The 21,630-nt window shown below is 34.8% G+C and overlaps 1 long non-coding RNA gene across 1 annotated transcript; it reads right to left on the bottom strand.

Moving 5' to 3' along the window:
• Positions 1-171: 171 nt before the first annotated feature.
• Positions 172-21,147, bottom strand: LOC113081040 (uncharacterized). The gene is made up of 3 exons (XR_003282075.1): positions 21,096-21,147; positions 534-607; positions 172-443 (listed from the first exon to the last, which is right to left on the bottom strand). It is a non-coding gene; the product is annotated as an uncharacterized LOC113081040 (long non-coding RNA).
• Between the last annotated feature and the right edge of the window lie 483 nt (positions 21,148-21,630).

Genomic DNA, 21,630 nt, shown 5'->3' with positions numbered 1-21,630 from the left:
TAACTTCAAAAAAATTCAGTTTTTCATGATATGAGCTTTTCATTTAAAATGTAACTAGGAAACAATTATTAGTTAATGGCTCAGTCAAGAAGCCATGACAGAATACAAGTCCCACTTACGCTGCCAGAGAGGACATCAATTACCACAAGACTGCTGCAATTCAGCATTTATTAGGAGAAGAAAAAAGCAGCTATAGATTTATTACATGGCTAATTGCAGCGACACTCACACCAATTACAGATGAATTACTCCTCATCACACACACAGCAACACAATAAAGCCTTGAGTATGACTGCAGAGGAACAACAATTTGCTCCTAATCCTGAAAGAGGCACTTGTCAGGTTCCTCACTGGACTTATGTCCATCAAAAAACCAACCCATACATTTACATTTCTTCATTTAGCAGATCCTTTTATCCAAAGAGACACAACATTATTAGTGCCTGTGAGAGGAATACACAAAGTTATTACAAAAAATTAAACCATGTTCACACTAGTAAACCACTTTACCCAATAATGTGATAAAAACACACCATGCCATTTGTATACAACCCTCAAGTCAACAGAGACGTCCTCTTTTGAGATCGATCTATCATCACGGTTAGCTCTGATACAAGAAATAAGACAAATGCAATGAGCTCAGCATGAATAATAATAAATAGACACAACTATATTATAACACAGGACAAGTTAAAATGCAAACATTTGCACATATTTATGTATAAGTTGCATGTGATGCACATATTTGCTTTGGTGGTCATAAATCAAGCAGCAGTGAGGACGGTAACAGCACATTACATCTCATACGATATTCATAGCCCAGCTCTCATTAGCATAATTTCCCTTTGAGAAAATTTCAGGATTTGTTTCTCCTTGACAGTTAGTAATTTGTGAAATATTACCAAATTATAAGACTGGTGAACGTTTGTTGTAAGGTAAAGACACCATATGGATTGGAGGTTTTAAATGAAGAGATGTCAAAGCCAGAACAAGAATATGAACAGATGCAGAGAAATCTACATAAAACCACCGAATAATGACTATAGCTTGTTTAGAAATGCAAAGCAGACAGATAACACAACAAATCCAGGCTGCATTTCTTCAGCTCGGCTCTGTGGAAGAAAATATGAAAATATCTCAAAATATGTAAATAAATGTTGTGTGATTTGTAGATTTAAACATGCATTTTAATTTATATTTTTTTCCGGCTGTCTTCTGTCTGGATTATATGGAAGCCTGTTTCTGCCAGTGAATAAAAAATCAAAACCGTAATTGCGACTTTTTTAGAGTTACGTAATATAAACTTCACAATTTCAAGTTATAAAATCAGAATTTCAAGGTATTAAGCTCACAGTTCTGAGATATAAACGAGAAATTGTAACTTTTTTCTCAGGACTGAAAGTTTAGGTATCACTATTTTGAATTTACAACACACAGTTGCATTTTATAAAGTCAAAATTGTAATAAAATAATGTAATCTCCTCAGAATTTGCAGGTTTATATCTCACACTTCTGAGTAAAGATGTCAGAATATATGGATGCATATGGGTAGCAATAATCAATTTGGAATGTAATATGCAAAATGACAATGCAATATGTAAAATGGCAATCCATTTCTGTATTTACATTTACATTTTCCAATACATTTGTGCAATGTTTGGTGCAAGATAAAAATGAAAATTAAATTACATAATTTCACACACTAGTTTTAATTTGTAAAATGAATACTAATTTTAATGCTTTATAAGTTGCAAAATTAAAATGAAAATGTATTACAGAAATGATTAGATGTGTAACACGTTCAAGCAAAAACTGAGGCAAAATTATCATTCAAATGCTATTTTTCTTAATTGCATTAACACTCACAGTCAAGACACTTACGATTGCATTTTCATAGTCAAAATTAATTTGACATGAACTAAGAGAAAAATGAACCAAGAGAAAACATTACCGTCTCCAGCCGCGAGAGGGCGCTCTGTGCTGCTCAGTTCTCCTTTAGCCTACACTGAAAACAAAGCGCCCTCTACGGTAACGTTTTCTCTTGGTTCTTGGTTCGAAATAAATGCGACTTATAGTCCGAAAAATACGGTATGTAATTTAGTTTTCAATTTGCACCAAGCTTTGCACAAATGTATTGGAAAATGTAAACGTAAATACAGAAATGCATTGCCATTTTACATATTGCATTGTCATTTTGCATATTACATTCCAAATTAAATATTGCTACCCATATGCATCCATAAGAATAGCGAGATATAAACTTGCAATTGCAAATTCTAGTCACAATTGCGAGTTTAAATCTCACAACTCTTAAATCTCACAACAAGCTTAAGTTGCAGAAATGATTGCATGATTGTGTATCGATGCAGAAATATAAACTGTATTATTGCACCGGAACAGCTTCATGCAAAAAGATAGATATATATTACTATACATCCATCTGTATTTGCACACATACAGTACAATAAGCGATATATACTAGAAAGCAAATCTTAACTGCATGATTTTTTATTTTTTGTAAAATGTGACTGTATTATTGCTAAGCAAGTTGAAAACTATACTTTATCCGTATAGTATGCTCTCATAGAGTGATTTATAGGCTACTGTATAGCAAATCTCAACTGCATGAATGCTTGTTATCATCACAAAATGTAAACTATATTTCCTCATAGCTCTATAATGATTTCTGTAAACAGTGAGCATTATGAAAAGCACTATACAGATACATTTGAATTGACTTTACATGTAAAATCAGTTAAGCTTTTAAAATCTTGAATAGGATTTTATCGCATTATGTAGAATCACCTCTTTGGCTTCTGACCCTTTGGATGGGTATATGGCTCTAGACAGCAAAAATGTGTTTTTAAAGAAAGAAATCGATGTGTGTGTTTATTTGAGGAGCTTCAGGAGAAACCGGGTCTGACAGTATCTTCTGAGCTCTAAGACCTGATGAGTTTAACAGAGCAGCTATCAATAACCAACACATGATTAACCCTTCACCCACATTTACAGTCCACAAGACATTCTGGATTCACAATGCATTCATTATATTAAACCATCATCAGTCTGCATACAAGTTAACAGGAGCAGACTGATTAAATCCGGCTGATTACACCCGAGAATTAGCCATTCAGAGCACAAATCAGTAAAAAAAAAAAAAAAAAACGCAATCAAGATTGTAATCATGGCTTATTTTTAAATATGCAAAGAAAGGGTATTCTGCTATGATGACAAAGATGAAGAAAGGTTTACGTGACACAGTGGTCAAATGATTAATCACTTATTTATAGATGTGATGGGAAGCTAATAATGAAGATGTTCCTTTATTTAAGCATTATTTCTATTTTTAGCAGTATATTTTGAAGTGGAATCAGTCCTGGATCACTGAGGAAGATAAAACATAACCAATGGAAAAAGCACTGCTAAACTACTTAAGATCTACTAGTTCTTTAAGACAAGATAATAAATGGCACAGATTTATTTTATTGCATTTAATAATTTATTAATAAAAGTTGATGTATGAACTTTTGATGCATTGCATATACAATTATATAATATATTAACATTAATAACATTGTTTTACATAATATTTACATAATTTGTATGTATAAGAATAAGAATATTATATAATTATATTAATGGTATTACAGTAATTTATATTATATTACTAATAAACTAGTAGAGATATATATATATATATTTTAATTACAGTTGCTTTATGTAATATTAAACTAATTCATAAAAAAAAAAATCATATGGGATTTTCATTCTTATGCTTGTATACATTAATGCTTCGGAGGTGGTCAATACATTTCTAAATGTTCATAAACATACATACATATAGATGTAAACACTACACATGAACACCTATGAATGCTAGTGAGAATGCAAGCTGAATACATATTCCTAAATGACTAAGATTCAATCCTGTAAAGAATCCACTTGACCCTTACGTTGAATGTAGACGCTTCTGTGCAGAAATACTCTCAAAAAGGCTAATTCACTACAATTTCATTGTGTTTCGTCAAAGCCAGTGATTACAATGCTGGAAATCTTATTGTAACGAGCACAATAGCCTCAGTAAAATGTCAAGATCCTCATCTTAGCATGAACAATGGCTGTGCACAGCTGATGTTCCTCTATTAACTGAACCCTTTGCTTTCACATCACTAACACTCGTGCGGGTCTCCCTAACAATTACACCAGGTCTTCACAGGTCACTCAAACCTTCGCATTGCACACCAAAGCGGTCTCTTCTAATGGTATAACATTTAAAGCCTGCACCACAAACTTTCTCAGCACCATTTCCAGTCAACAACTTCTGTAAATAACAGTTTACCTATTGTTAGCTGCACTGAGAACTGCAACCGCTCTTTAGCTAACTTTAGAGAATTTGCCTCAACTATTGTGATTACTTTGTCAACTTTGATTTGTACAATCAGTAAATTACAGATCTCGTTCAGCAGGTTTTCAGTTAGCGAGAATGCATTAAACCTTGCCATCATTTAACCCTATCATGGACCTTCAAGACACTGTTGTCGGCTTATAAGGTGAAAAAGACATCTCAGTGTCTTTTGTCTCTGAATGAGAGAACACCTTGGAACATTATGGTTATTAAAAATTACAAATAAAATGTAATCTATGCATTTAGCTGACGCTAGGGATGCACGATATTGGATTTTGGCCGATATTCGATATGCCGATATTTTCAAAATAATTTTGTCCGATGCCGATACCGATATATATAAACATTTTCGCCTGATATATTTAAACTTTAATTTTACTGAAGAGAAATCCATGTATCTCTTCTGTACTGATTCTACCATAAATGTATTATTTTACAAATGTAGACAGACATTCACACCTGAAAAACAGGTCAATTATTTCACTTGGAGAATATCGGTTTGGCTCATCGGCAGAAATATTCATATCGGCCGATACTGATGATGGTCATTTTTAGCTTTTATCGGCCGATACCGATGTTGTGCCGATATTATCGTGCATCCCTAGCTGACGCTTTTGTCCAAAGCAACTTAGTGTTAAAATTTTTTACCTAACATTAACACTAGTGTTTACTGCATAAGAAACATCTCACATCTTTCTTTACTGAAGTAGCTGTTTATTATAAACGCTAGTATGTCTCCATAGTGTTTCTCTTAAAATATTAATGCATTCTGCACTCATCTGAACACTATCTTTATACTATTTGTTACCACATATTCAACTTTTTTTCTAATTAAAAACATTTGACTTTCCTTGAAGTTTAACTTATTTTTATATAGTAAATAATATCACACAAGTAAATGCCATAAAGCCAAACACACATTGATTTCATGCAACAAACAAGATGTTAATGTTGAGTGAGTTACATTTTAGACACAATACTGTCTGTTTTTGTTGTCGTTTTTGTTTTTTGCTAACAAAAATAGTTTATATGAAGGACGACTCTGAAGTACTCAACTAGGAAGGACTCAGCCTCGGTAGGACGTTTGAGAAGCACCCTTTGTTTCTAAATGAATCAAGCATTTTGAAAGAATCGCTTGAATGAATGATTCAATGAATCACTCATGAAGACAGGGACTTGCTGCCACCTACTGGTGGTTTTAATGTCATATTTATTTATCCATGACAGGCCTAAATCAAACACACTCAGCAAAATATTCTTTAAAAGTTGCAACAATAACATGACCAGTCTTAAGACAATCTACTCATGGGATGTCAATGATTTCTGAATGACCCTTTCCATAAATCTTCTAAAGCAGCTTTTGCACACTAAACACCGAGCTATATGGTTTCAAACAAACAATGGCCAGCACAGAATCTGGCTTTCCAACACAAAGTCATATTTGATTCCTGTCCGTGGTGATTAAATGAACAGAAGATCCCTGGGGTGAGCCAGGGATTAGCGTTAGCATTAACGTTAGCATTAGCATTTTTGCTAACGGAGTCGGCTGTGTAAAACTGTTTTGGGGACTTTATGTTCTTTATTTAATCGCATAGTGTATGCCAAATAATCTTTACTGAACAAGCAGGAATAGCAAAAATAAGCACAGCTGGACATGTCCATGTGTTACTGAGCTTGTTATAGTAGAACAGGTGGTTGATCCACAACTTTACGACGAAAACAAGCTGCTCTCTTAAAGACAAGACTTGGCTTGAGGTGAGATACACAGGTGATGTCCTCATTACACATTCGGTTCACATGGAGACATCTGATCCTTGATTTTCAGCTTCTCCTATAACATATACCCGGTCTTGCTCTCGCATAATTCCCTGGGAACTGAATCAGTTTTGTTTGTTGGTACAGTACCACTTAGTCCCTAGTGATGCTTCTTTTTGTACCCCCTGGGTTTGTTCTCCCAAAGGGATGCGTCTTTGACAGGCTCAGCAATTCACTCTTCCCACATAAGAGACACATTCTTAGGTTTTCTATTTTTTTGGCACTGAGGGGACAAAAATGAGCAATGCAGCTGTCAGAAAGCTTCATGAATGCATGTCTGGCCTGCTTCCTGTGTGTAATGTCTTTCAAGCAGCAGGTGTAACAGACAAGCAGATCTGTTTAACACTTAAAACAGAAGAATCTCTCATTAAACAGGAGGGAAAGATGTATTAGTGTAAGCGCTGCTCGGGGAAAACTTGACATCCTTCTTGCCTTTAATCTATTCGATCTCTTTTGAAGTCAAACACGTCAAAATGCTCCTCTGTCTGATGTTGCAGAACTACTCAAATGTCTAGGTACAGGACAAAAGGTTTGAAGGTAGAATGCAAGAAAGTTAGAAATTGTTTTCTTTACCATGTCTTCCCAGTTTTCCAGTGATATAAAATAAAGCGATATGCTACTAAACACAGTAAGCATTATTTTTAATGTTTCTTTTAAGTTTGACATGCTAAATATGAAAATCACATTGCTTTTGTGTATTATATTAAAGTGCTCACGAGAACTACAAAATATGTTTACAACTCACACAAGCTAATCTGTTATTACTCATGCATACAAATCACATCAACACCTTAACAAAATATTAGCAAAAGTGAGTCACTTAAAACTACAGAAGCGTTTACTAAATGTTTTTTTTTTCCACAATGCAGCTAAACAGATCTCATGAGAAAATGCAACTATTATACGAATTTGGTGAATCGGCGGCAAATTTGTATGAATTCTGATCCATAAGCAAACATATGACTTTTAGGGAAAAAAGATACATTGAAGGTCCATTCTTAACTGTCAGTAGGGTGTTAGTAGATTGTAAAAAAAAAAAAAAAAAAAATAATAATAATAATAATAATAAAAAATATACCGTATTTTTCGGCCTATAAGTCACACCTGACTATAAGTCCCATCAATTTAAAAATACTTCATGATGAGGAAAAAAACAAGTCGCACTGGACTATAAGTCGCATTTATTTAGAACCAAGAACCAAGAGAAAACATTACCATCTACAGCCGCCAGAGGGCGCTCTGTCTTCAGTGTAGACTACAGGAGAACTGAGCAGCATAAAGCGCCCTCTGGCGGCTGGAGACGGTAATGTTTTCTCTTGGGTTCATGTCTCTTAGTTAATTTCTCTTGGTTCATGTCAAATTAATTTTGATAAGTTGCACCTGATTATAAGTCGCAGGACCAGCCAAACTATGAAAAAAAGTGTGACTTATAGTCCGGAAAATGCGGTATATCCTTCCATGATGTTTTCCATGGTCTGTGAGTCAGACATCATTTCACGGAGGACATGGAGGCTTCCTGAGAACGTGAAGAAAATGGATTTGGCTGGTGTGAGACATGCAGACGCCGATGACACAAGTGTGTGTATATACGGTAACACTCTCTGAAATTGATGTCAGAGCGTCATTACAGAGTGTTGGCAGGCAATGAAGAGGAATTTGTCTAGTGGACCTAATCTATCGACTGATGCTCTGAAGCTGGCATTATCGCTGTCTGAGAGCCGCCACCGCCGCTAGGATCTTATCAACAGCAGCCAATTATAAAGGAAGAGGTGAGCTGCAATAAGGAAACGTCAGGATCTCAGTAACCTCCAGCTCATCTTGTCTGTCGTCAGGAGCCACGTATGACAGCACACGCTCCTCGCTCATCATCATCAGCACACCAACAGAGAGGGGAAAGAGCAAAGCTTCCTGGAACATCATGCTCCCCTGACAATTATCTGCTACACTGAAAAATGTATGAATGTCATTGCATTAGACAACAGAAGGTCAAACCAAGCGGCATGCATTTTACAGAAATGCATCACAAGCACACTTCAAGCAAAAGATTCCACATAAATAAATGTGTTCGGTTTAAAAGGGAAAGTTCACACACACACACACACACACGTACGTTTGTTTTTGTGTAAAGTGTGTTCATCCCATAGACGTAATGGTTTTTATTCTGTACAAACTGTATATTCTATGGCCCTTCACCAACCCTACACCTAACCCTAACCCTCACATGAAACTTTGTGCATTTTTACTTTCTCAAAAAAACTCATTCTGTATGATTTATAAGTGTTTTGAAAAATGGGGACATGGGTTATGTCCTCATAAGTCACCCTCTCCTTGTAATACCTGTGTCATACCCATGTCATTATACAGAGTTGTGTCCTGATATGATACAAAAACAAGAGCACACACACACACAAAGAATAACGTGATACATTTTCTCACCCTCAAGTCATTTCAAGCCCGGAGAGAGTTTCCAAAAGGCATTGTTAGCCAGCTGTGGTCAACAATGTTTAGACATAAGATGTATTTTTTTGTGTGTGTGTGTGTTTCCTAAAAAATATAGATCAAATAACATTAAAATCTTGTTTTATGTGGCTGAAACTACCGTTCCAAAACTTTGTTAGAAGTGTATTTTCCTGTTAATGTGACGTGGATTTTAATAGTCACAATAAGCAAACTAGTACAAACATGCAGTACATTATCACACATTTTATTTGATTACATAGTAATCTCTAGATTTTAGCATGTCCCCGATAAGCATAGTTTTTGAAGAGAATGCATGTGCATCCATGCGTAAGGGAACCCTGGACTATGAAATAAGAGAAAACCTGCAATTAATCAAACAAAACAAAGCAAAACTACAGAACAAATATCGTGGAGTAGAATTTTTCTTTTTGAGAGCACGATCAATCATAAACAGCAACAACGACAACATCTCTGCATCACTGTAACACACACACACACACACACGGAAATAAATAAATAACTCAAATCAAACTGACCAATTCAGAACACCGAGTCTCATTAAAACAGGAAGAGATGACTAACTGATAATAAAATGTAAGTAAATTTGCTAGTAACTTTCAGAGTTATTTACATATAAATGGCAAGTAATACATTGGCTTAAATGTGACATGTTAGAATGGAATAGTATTTTGAATCTCTTGTAAAGACTGTTTCAGCAAAGCTGATTGGATAAACAGATCAGAGGTTAAATTAAACAAGTAGATTCTGTGCCAGCAATAACTGGTAAAGAGCTAGATTTAGCTGGTGCATCTCACTATCCCAGAACATTTTCTGGTGACTGTCTGTTTGATTTCTGTCAGGCAGAAGCGTGGAGGGAAGGAGGTGGAAATGACAGGGGAACGGTAGGGCAGGAGCTCATTATAATGCCCGGCGTGACAGCCACTGTGAGGTGCGGGTCAGTGACAATGCATGGCAAAGCCCTGACAGAGAGAGATGGGACACCCCAGCATGCACTGCACTCGCTTTTGCAGGAGGAGACTCATATCAGACGACAACAGCTATTCAGAAATCAACTAAAGAGTTCGACCTCTGAGTCTGTGGTCATCAGTTCAGCTGCTGAAATTTACTCAGGAGCAGAAGGCTGATAGAGAAAGAGCGATGGCAATAACAGCTAATAGCTCCAGGTCCTGTCCCGGATGTCTGGATCCCAGCAGAATCATGACCCAGCACGTATTTCACATCCAACTTTAAACCTTAGAAAGCAATAACGGCCACACACTCACAAACTCACAAACAAACAACAATATTCACTAGAGTCCAAGACCATTAAGCTCAGAAATCACAGTTATCGTAATACTGAAAGACTATTTTATCATATTAGTTACATTGCAATTGTGCTGGCTGTGAAATATATTACAGCTTTATGTAGAAATTAGGGGGATATAGCACTATTGGTGTAATGACACGGACCGTTTCACTGGTTAAATACTTGTTCATGAATATAGCACACGAGTATCGCCAATGTTTGACACCTCGTGACTAAACAAAGGGCACCAATGTGAGAAAAATCCAGAGCTAATGGCTACCAAAAATGCCAAAATCAAACCTACACACTTCAAGTGAGGGATGAGTCAGTCATGATGCTGAAGTTGCCCTCTTTATGATGCCAAATGAAATTTAATTAAAGGTTCGCTGAGGACTTTCAGAAGTTCTGCACTCAATTACACTCTATATGCCACCTCCTGCGCAACCTACTTTTCCAATTACCTTCACAATCAACACCAGAGGTTGGACTTGGAGGTTTATTTCCACCCCCAGTGCAGCTGGGCAAGCTCGTGTTTCCTAAAAAACCTGGCTAAAATAATTCTACTTCCTATGTAAGTTATAGTGTTTTAAAGGTTTACAATAGCAGCCAATGTGTATCTTGCAGTGGGAGTGTCTAGCTATATTTGGTAAAGTTGCATACAGTTTCACATTGCTGACAGATCCCTATTAAAAACTACCAAACGTGTGAACATTTTGCAGTCACATCAGCCATTTAAAAGAAAAATAGATGCATAGTCATGAGTCAACGCTAATGTATCGACTAACAACTAAATACACAAATAAGATCAAATCTGGGCTGAAAGCCAGTTTGCCATATTGTTTGTTCATTTGAATGGAGCAAAAAGTGCAATGTGTGCTGTACTGTTTACTGGAGGATAACTATTGCAAAAGCACTAAAGAATTGCATTCATTCTGCATTAATTAAACCATCAATACAATGTGGAAGAAAACGAGCATCACAAATACTATTCGTTTTAAAGTCTTAACTCTAAATATTAAAATGTGCAATGTATCCTGTTCGACACAGTTCGTGCTATGGACATGAATAATACCTAAAAGAAAATGCAGCATACTTGTTATAGATGGTTGTAGGGGTGTGCAATAATTACAAAAAAACGTACATCTCTATATTGTCTGGAATTGTCGATAACGATAATTAGGTGAGGTGGCACAGAATCTGCATCTGACGGTTCAATGCAGGAGTTTAATGCATTTAACAGTTACAAATGCATATAAAATGTTTAATTTAAAACAATTGTTGAATACCGATATTTGAAAGGATTTTGGGGGAAAAGGGAAAATATACTTTAAATACAAACCTAAAATCGGCAGTAGGTTGGCGGCAAATCACTGCACGAATGAGTCATTGAGTCATTCATTCAACCGATTCATTCAAACTGCTGATTGATTCGGTAACAAAACACGGTTGTGCATTGCTCAGAGACGCAAAACAGTTCTGCTGCATTGTTCGAAACTATTTTTATTGTCGAAATGCAGCAAAAACAAGAACCGTAGTTTCTTAAAATATAAAAGTCACATAATAATTGCTTCTTGTTTATTGAGCTGGTCATTAAATCAATATCGCATTTGCAATCATGCTGGTTTTGGAGAACAAAATTCACTCTTGTGATATTAACTATATCAGACGATATAAATTTTGAAGAATATAAGAGTCATATGGAGACACCCCCCGCATCTTGAATTATAAATGCATTTCATTAGACTAATTCCTTTATGAGACGGTAACACTTTATAATAACTGCACGCTATTAATCATTAGTTAAGCATTAGAAAGTTAATTCATTATTTATAAAGCATTAATAGACATTAATATGCAGTTTATAAATACAGATATAAATGCTTTATACCTGATTTAAAAGCATATCTATAATGTATTTAATAATTGTTTTTTCATACTTTATTAATGGTCAATTTATCATTTCTAAATTAAGTATAGCATTATTTACACACCAGTTATTAAGGAGTTGTCAGTGGTTCATAAGATCACTTAGAAATTGTAAGTAAATGATTAATAAACTATTTAAATGCACATTCATACATCTTATTAATCAGATATATAGTAATAATTACTGTGTTAATAAATTGTTTATTAATATGCATTTCTACTGTAATTCAGGGTTAATTCAGGTTGTTATAAACCATATGTAGTTGTTAGTTTACTATTTTTAACTCATCTAAAGTAAAGACTATCTATGCTTTGTAAAGCTTTTACAAGAGAGATTTAAAGGCTTATAATATTTCTACGTTCTGTATCACTGTGTTGTGTTTGTGTCCTTTTTCTGTTTAGAAGATAACTGAGCCTTTAAATATCCTTTATAAATGCTTTACAAGGCAGAACTAGTCCTCACTTTAGATGAGCTCACATAAATAGTTAACTGAACACTACTAAATGCTTCATAGCTACCTGAATTTACTACATGTAATTACAGTTTCTTGTGATCTTATTAATCACTGGCAACTTCTAAATAACTGGTTTGTAAATAATGCTATACTTCAATGAGAATGAAAAAAGTATTACTATAATTTTTTTTTCACCTTTATTTAACCAGGAAAGTACTCGTTGAGATTAAAAATCTCTTTTTCAAGAGTGTCCTGGCCAAGATAGGCAGCAGTACAACCATACATAACACAGAAAACATAATAACATAAGACAACTAAAATAGCAGATACAACAACCGCAAATCCTTGGCATATCATGCAGAACAACTACAGCCAGATGTGGCTGTTTCCAAGTCAGTTAATATCCTCTTAAAAGTAACCAATGAGACAAGCTTATTAAGTTTCAAATTTTTCTGTAACTTGTTCCATGCAAAGGGAGCAGCAAAGTTAAACGCCTTTTTCCCCAGCTCAGTTCTAACACTTGGTACAGACAAAAGAACAAGATCCTGGGACCGAAGATTGTAAGTCCCTATATCTTTTACACTGATGTAGGTCAGAAGGTAGGATGGAAGAAGACCTAAAATAGTCTTATATATAAAAACATACCAGTGTTGAAGTCTCCGTGTTGACAGAGAAGACCATCCAACACGTTCATACAGTTCACAGTGGTGAGTGAGGACTTTAAGACCAGTGATGAACCTCAAAGCTCCATGGTATATAGTATCCAGTGCATGTAAACTTTGAGACGAAGCGTGCATATATAAAACATCACCATAGTCAATAATAGACATAAAAGTACCAGCAACTAACCTCTTTTTAGATTTGAACGAGAGACAGGATTTGATTCTAAAATAAAACCCTAGTTTAAGTTTTAATCTTTTTGCCAGCTGCTGAATATGAGAAGTAAAAGAAAAAATTAAACCCATTATAGATATACTTTTAAATCAAATTTATATCTGTATTTATAAACTACCTATGTCTATTTATGCTTTATAAATTATCAATATCTGTTAACTAATGCTTAATTAATGATTAATAGTGTGCAGTTATTATAAAGTGTTACCGCATATGGTTTAAACAACAATTACGATACTATTGTAGACTATAAATATCGCACACTGATAGATAATACAATGTGTTACTTGCTGTTTCTTTGTAACTGTTTGCAAAGTTTACTAGCGATTTCTGAGGGAAATTTTCTTTTATTTTTATGTTTTTGTTTTTTTTCAGTGTACAGACCAGAATATCATAAAGTCTAGATTGTAACCATGTTTTGAACATTGTGTCTTGTGGCAAGATAAAGGATTTAAAGTAAAAAAAAAAAAAAAAAAAAATATATATATATATATATATATATATAATAAAATAACTATAATCTAATTTTAATTAGGGTTGCAAAGAGGCAGAATATTTCGACTGAATTTATGAACAGATTCTAGATTTTTTTGGAAACTTTTGGAAAGTTAACTTAAATTAGATAAACTATTTTACACTCAAAGCCAGTTGGATATTCAAATCTGATGAAAATTAAACTCATCTGCATCTTGGATGGCCTGAAGGTGAGCAAATGTAAATTTTTGGGTGAACCATCACTTTAAAAATGCAGTGCTGTGCTTAAGGAAGAGCAGGCTAAAATGTTTTTTTAAACTTAAATGTCTACCTAACAACAGGCCACATTTGCATTTTTGTTGTTTTTGTATTTGTAGCGTTGTCAGTCCTCTGAGTGTCATCATTTGTTTAAGGGTGTAATGTGTAAAGGAAACTGAAAGAGTAGCAGTATTTAAAGATTTATATTTTATGCAAATCCCTGAAATGACCAGAGAGTGTTGTTCATTAACATGACAAGCCACTGACATACATTTCATTAGAATTACTAATAAACACAGCCAAATGAACCTATCGTTCTCAATGTTTTAATAAAGCAAACTCTGTATGGATGTTAACTCACGTTTGCGGATTAGATCCAATCCTCAGAGAGTCATTAAACACAGAGTCGGTCTTGTGTTGCCAAAACCATGAGAACTACTGAATATATAAAGCTGCAAACACAGAGAACGATCATTATGTGGGTGACATTAGGTCGACCCTGACAGTGAGAAAAATGCTAAACCAATAAAAAAAAAAAAAATCAGCAACAAAAATAGCACTTTAACCATCCTTTTTTTATATATAAATGTGAATTTAAAGCAATTGTTTAGTTTTATAACACCTCACTAAAATGTCTGTGCATGGCCACTTGACACTGACCTTGCTGCAAATGATTATCATGCAGTATGTAAATGAGTGTCTGTGTAAAATCGGCTCATCAGACATGTCTGTCTGTATTTCTTTGTTGAGTTTCCTATTGTTGTTTTAATATAAACCAGGAATACATGAATAAACGTGTAACACTGCATCCACTAACAATCACCAGTAGCCACATCACTGAACTACATTCAGATTCGACATCCAACAACCAATATAAGGAATAAAAATGTTTTAAAACAAATACCTGCTTAGACTACCAACCAAACTTTCATGATCCTGTTTGTGACGACTCCTGTATTAGTTTTTCCACAGATAAAACACATTTGTCTTCATTCTGGCATGCAACGTCCCCTTTTCAATAAATCTCGCCTAACATTTGTTTTCTTAAATGTCCTTTTTCATTCACATTACAGAAGTAAAATGGGTCGCGAGAAGCTATTCGCATTAACTTTAAATCACAGTGTGCAATGAGTGCGGCCGATATTAAATCCTTCCACAGTAGGAAATAAAAGCAAACATATTGAAGTGTCTGGTAATATTTCAGGCATCACAGCAGGAAGCAATGACACAACAGAAACATTCAAATGTTGATCTTGGTATTAAAGGGTTTTGGCACCGCAGTCTACGGCACAAGCTCAAATCCGTATACTGGATTTCATTAATTCAGGCATGAGAGTATAAAAGCATGTAGCTCTAGTTTGCATATTGCACTAAAGTGATCGCCTTCAGGGAGTGAAGGAGGAGAGGGATTTGTTGTCTCCGCTTTTGTTAACGATGTAGAGCTTGTACGGGAGTGAAAAGTTTCTGTCATGTAAAGGACTATTTTTGAGATAAGGTACAGACACTACAGATAACATCAGCTGAACACTGTCCTTCACAGACTGTCTCTCGCTCATTAATACACACACACACACACACACACACCCTCAGTTACCTCATTAACAGACTACTGACAGTTTCAGCACTCAGGAGACACAACAAGGACAATGCAAGGCAAGCAAATATATAACACTCTGGCCAGTGTGAATTTATTGTTCTTGGGACAACATTACTTTCAGTCAATTACTTCAAACTGATTTATGCACTAGAGTTAGGAAGTTACTGCTATGTGTTAACGGAGCAATACTGACTTGTTTGTTATTTTTCTGTTTTACACTGTGAAGCTGCTTTGACACAATCAGTGTTGTATAAAGTGCTATACAAATAAAGGTGACTTGACTTAAGCGATTTCTGAAAAACACTTGATATTTGAAAAACATGCCAAAACGATCACATCCCTATCTTGATAGCCCCGCCCCCAAATTTACAAACATTCAATTTAAGACTCCTCCCTGAACACTACTGGACACACCCCCTTATTGATGATTGGCTACGAGTGTGTTTTGGTGATTTCTGTTAAACTTTCAAAGGTGTTTCTTAGAAATCGTTTTCGAAACGAATCATTTTTGTTTTTCTAGAAAATCACACTGTGATCTTGACTTTATACTGACACCTAATGGTGTGGATGAAGAATTATAAAAAAAAAAAAAAAAAAAAAAAAAAACTTTTCTTTCTGTGAAATTTTCTGAAACAATGTTTGACACTTTTGAATAAATTATCTGTCAATTAGAATCAGAAAGAGTTTTATGGCAAACAAGGAATTTGTTTTGAAAACCGCAAAAGTGAAATCGTAATAAAAATAATTGAGTAAAAAAAAAGAAAAAAAAAAAAAAAAAAGTATTCAGCTTGTCATTGGGTCTTAAAATGCAGTCACCGTGAGAGAGGACCAAAAATATGGCTGAAGTTTTCACCTCATGTAGGTGTGCATAATTTACATCTTTAATTTTACTGTGAAAATTGTTTATTCTTTTCAGAGTTTACTCTTTTCACCCACATTTTTTTTATATTAATTAAACTTCTCTCTATTCTAAGTTGGGAAAAGAAAAAGCACTTTTATCATCAAACAACAATACTCTTCAATTTAATTAGCGCACATATCTCGGAGTTCAACTTTCTGAAAAGCAACCCAACATCTAAAAAATAATGGATATAATATCTCCTTATAAAAGTTGACTTGTCGGTGCTTGAATAAATTCCTATCACTTTCAAAAACCCTGTTGGCTCAGTTGTTCATATTTCACACTTCTCTAGTAAGTTTTGTGTAGTAAGACTCTGTAATGTCATTCTGAACACAGTTAATGTATGCAGCTCTCTTCTAACGAGCTGGTTATCAATCAGGTGTGTTCAATAAAGAGAGACTAAATATGCAAAGCAGTGGTACGTGAGGATTGGAATTGAGAACCACAGTGTTAGCTCAATAAAGACGATTTGCAAAAGCAATACTCACCATGCAGCTGCAGGGAGACTGATGCTGAAAATCATAACAAAAGCATGACTTTGTGCGTGATGTGCAACATTCAAAATGATGAAGCTGGCAGCTTCTGTGCACCGTGACAGAATCAATGGAATAACACAGATAACAGCATCTCTGGTGATCAGAGATAAATCTAATTGAGTGTGGTCTGTGGTCAGATCGTTTATAAAACGACGGTTTATAAAATTTTAAATGTGGACTTTTTTTCTTACACAAATGCATTGATTCAGAAGGCCTTTATTTACCCCCTGGAGCCTTGTGGAGCACTTTTTATGATGGATGGATGCACTTTATTTTGCTTCAAAAAGCTCAACCGCTATTTCCAATGCCATTATAAAGCTTCAACACCACAACTGAGAGGAGTGTTAGTAGATGAGTAATATCCCAATTAAACAGTAAAACACCTATTGGACAAATATGAATGAAATCACTGTAAAAAGTCCTAGACAAGACCCCAGGCATGACAAAATAATGTTGTGGTCAACTAAGTCAAATGCAGCACATAGATCGAAAAAGACCAGAGCCATGGGTACTTGCTAATAATGTGATTTGTACACTGCATGAGTTATTTCTGTCTGTTAAGAATGTAAATGTGCTTCAGATGTATAGTATACTGTATGTTTGGAAGAGATACTTATACATATGTAACGCTGATGGTCGAGAGATGTATTAAGTTCCTCTCGATCTTATTACAAGGCACATTTCGTGCAAGGATGAAGCTGATTTTCTGTTCCCCTCTAGATATTTCATGGTCTACTTTCCGCATTAATGTTTTAAAAATAGGTTCTTTTTTATTAATTCATGTATATGACAAAAGCATACGTATCTGGACTGAGGCAATGCTAATGTGTAACCCACATCTTCTCTACCGCTCTGATTGTTTGCCAGATGCACGTGGAAAAAGATTACCATTTATTCCAATTAACTAAGCCTCCTCTTAATCCAGCACATGCAATCGAGAAGACAAGCAAATGTGTGTTTCCAAGATGCTCGACTGAGCCTTTGTGATTCCTGTAAGCATTACTCAGCAGGGGTGCGTGGCTTTCCCTCTTTCCTCCACTCTCCGTTTATTAGGAGCGATACACAACCTCTTCCCAGAGAGCCGAAGCATTTCGGTGAAACAAATACAGCGCAATACTGACACAAGGCAACACTTTAAATCCAAAAGGTAGTTACCCTGCAAATGAGCTGTAGGGGCCATTATGAGTTTTATGAAGCTTGGCTGTTTGCTGGTCCGCTGAGTTTTAAAGGTGAATAGTGTCAGTTTCGTGAACGTTCCCTGTAACTTCAATTGGTTGGAGAAAAACGTCATTATATAGTAATGTTTGCAATCAGAATATTGCATTAAAGGAATAAATTACTGTAAAATTAACAACATTTCATTTTTGGGTGAACTATCCCTTTAAGCATCCTCGTACGAATATCCATTGAGGTTTATTTAGTGATAACGATATCTGACACCTCACACAGTATCTCATGTATTACACGGCTGATCAACAAATTAATAAATATGCCGACATGAAATATCAGTTTAATTGAAATGGTACATTTTTATCTGTATATTATCTTCCACCAAGTCTAACTACTGTAGCATCAGATTCACTGTTGTTTTATTACCAATGATTAACTGTTACGGTTTTTAATATTTAGAATATTTTAACTCCTATAACCTTTTTTTTTAATGTATTAATTTGCATATTTAAATGAACACGTGGTATACTTAGAAAGACTATACAACACACACATACAGAGAGAGAGAGGTAACTACAATTTTAATGATTTGATTTATATTTTAGTTTTATATTTTCAGTTTTCATTTTAATATTAGTTTGTCATTTTGTGTTTTTGTAATTTTATTAACTTAAAAAAAATATATATATATATATATTTATATATTTTTTTTTATTATTATTAAGACTTAGTTGTTTTATTTAGTTTTAGCTAAATTAAAATGAGAAATGTTGCCTAAATTAAATGTGTTTTTATTCTTACTAGATTTTACTTAATGTTTATTTCAAGTAATGTTTTAGAATTATTTTTATAGTTTTGGTTTTAGTTAATGATAATAATCCTGATAAGAATCAGCTACTCCAAAGATAAATGTAATACGCATAACATAACATAAAAATGGCTAACTACTGTATTAGCCCTTTTAACCAAGTTGTAATAATATATGAATGATTTACAATTAGCATTTGTGAATGAGTAATTGGTATTAATAAAGCCCTTCATACATCCTTGGGACATTACTACGAAGAGTTACAAAAGAGTTTCATTTCCTTTCTGATGATTTAAGCAGTTAGGCAATAATTCATGCATTGTATTACCATGCTAAACATCTCTAACGATGACAGTGATGGAGTTGTGGAAGCGGGAAGAGCTTTTAACCCAATTGTGAACAGCTGCCATCATGTGACAGCGTGTTACGAGAGACCTACAGGCTTCATCTCAAGGCCAAAGATCCCAGCTATTCAAACTCAGGCTCGTCGGCACATAATCACCTAAAGTTTGCTTAGTCTTGGAAAAAAGCTGAACTGCAGAAGACCTCAGCTTGGATTCTGCCTGTAGAGACAGATGATGTGGAAAGGTCGATCAATAAATCCAGACAAAAGAGCGTTCTGAGCTGGAAATTGAAAAGCAGAACATTGTACGCAGGAAACTATGGACTGCACCTTTAAAAAAATGTGAATACATTTAGAGGCAGGAAGAAAAAATGCATTGTGATGGATGCAATTGAGCTTTATATTGTCAGTTGAAAATGCATCAGTGTTGGGAGTATAAGTGCCCGTGCACACTGAACCTGTTCTCGCATTTAAAGAAGCTAGACGGCCACAATAGAAAAGCTGTTACACACCTCAAAATGCAATGATAATGCTATGAGTGCTGTTCAGTAGTAAAAGAGTCCTACAGACAGCAGAAAAACAACATGCTGAGATGCACAAATAGGTCATGTGTGTAAAGTAGGTAGTGTGATATTTATCGTCTGTGATAATATTGTAATTGTTTTAACAATATGCAAGCTGTCATTATCGAATGTTTCTGTGTGATGTCACCTATTAGAATTAAAACTGCCCCTATTATTCAAATTCTGAAAGCAAATTATTTTTTAATTGCTGTATGAGTTATATCATACAAGCAACAGTGTCGTTTAATTAATGTGATATAAATTTTAAACCGTTCTCAATTTTAATTTAACTGTTCAACAAACAAGAAGTTGATATTGAGTAACATTTAAGACACACACAAAAAAACGCCTGAACCAGCCAAGTTACCAGTGCAAAAAAAACAAATCACACTAAGCTAAATATTGTTTAGTCATCTTTAACAGAAAAACAACAACAAAGACCTATAATTTTTGTAAAATCGCACACCCTTCATGGTGCCTCTACTAACTTCACTACATTTACAGTACAATTCAGTAGCTTTCCATAACTGTTCCTGTAACACTTATTTTATTGGTGTAAAGTTATGTAATGCCTACGTAGCGTTAGCAAGTCTAAGATTTATTGAAAAAAAAAAAAAAAAAAAAAAAAAAGGGAGACATACTTTTATCTCAGGGACAGAAAAAATAAAATAAGTAGGACTGGACTCCATTGGTAAATGTGTGCATTGTTGCTGTGATTTCATGTTAGTTTGAAGAACATGTCAGAGAAGAAAAGTCACTGCGAGGCGGCAGATAGGTTAATGCTTTTGATTGAAGATTAAAAGGGATTATGATTTTACAAAGTGATGTGCACAGATAAATAATTGATAATAAACAGCAACATTTGAAAACTAAGGTGCATACGTTCAGATCAATGAGGCCTAAGACTAATCAGTTCCCAAAAGAAATACAAGACCTGTGTTAGTTGAAAGAAAACGAGTTTTAGATTAAGATTTTTAGTGATAAATCACAAAAAAAAAGAGAATTTTTTACATTTTTATCTTAAAGAGTTGGGCAATTTCAAACAGCAACTCAGGTAAGTGTCCAGTCTTCAAATGAAAACAACTTCTGATAATTGGTTTCCTTTTCCCTTGTAGGTATAAGGATATGAGGACAGAAGAACAAAGACGACAGGTCGATGTTCACCAAAAGACGTAAAAACTCACCATCAGCAGGTAGACTGGAGAATTACACCAACACAGGGTTGGAGAACTGGAGAAAAAGGAATGAAACCAGAAAGTTGTGCTGTGACACATGTTTATATAGCATGGAGAAATGAAGTGATCAGTAACAGGTTACAGGTGTGCTGATTAACGAGGTGCAGGTGTAAACCAGACAGGCTGCTGGGAAATGTAGTTCTGGGCTGGTGACGGGGCTATATCCTTTTAACATGTACTAATATATACACTTTAGATACTAACATGAACTTTTATGTACATTTAAGGTAATAATATGTGTAGTTTAAGAATAAATAAATACCCTTTAGCTGTTGTACCGTAAAGCACTGAACAAGTTACAGCTTTGTAGCGTTTTTTTTCTGAGCGTGAGCTTGTACAGTAGCTAACGCTATGCAGTAGCTTCTGCATTTTTTAAAAGCTTATGATCATTGGTCAGATATACAAATGAATAATCCTGTCTTAATACTAGTTGAGCCACAGTTAAGATGGTGTGAGCCTCAAATCATGGTCTAATATATTCATA

Source organism: Carassius auratus, unplaced genomic scaffold, assembly GCF_003368295.1.
Source record: "Carassius auratus strain Wakin unplaced genomic scaffold, ASM336829v1 scaf_tig00032915, whole genome shotgun sequence".
Classification (NCBI taxonomy): Eukaryota; Metazoa; Chordata; class Actinopteri; order Cypriniformes; family Cyprinidae; genus Carassius; species Carassius auratus.
Note: the sequence above shows the minus strand (reverse complement) of the source record. Positions and strands in the feature narration are given on the sequence as shown.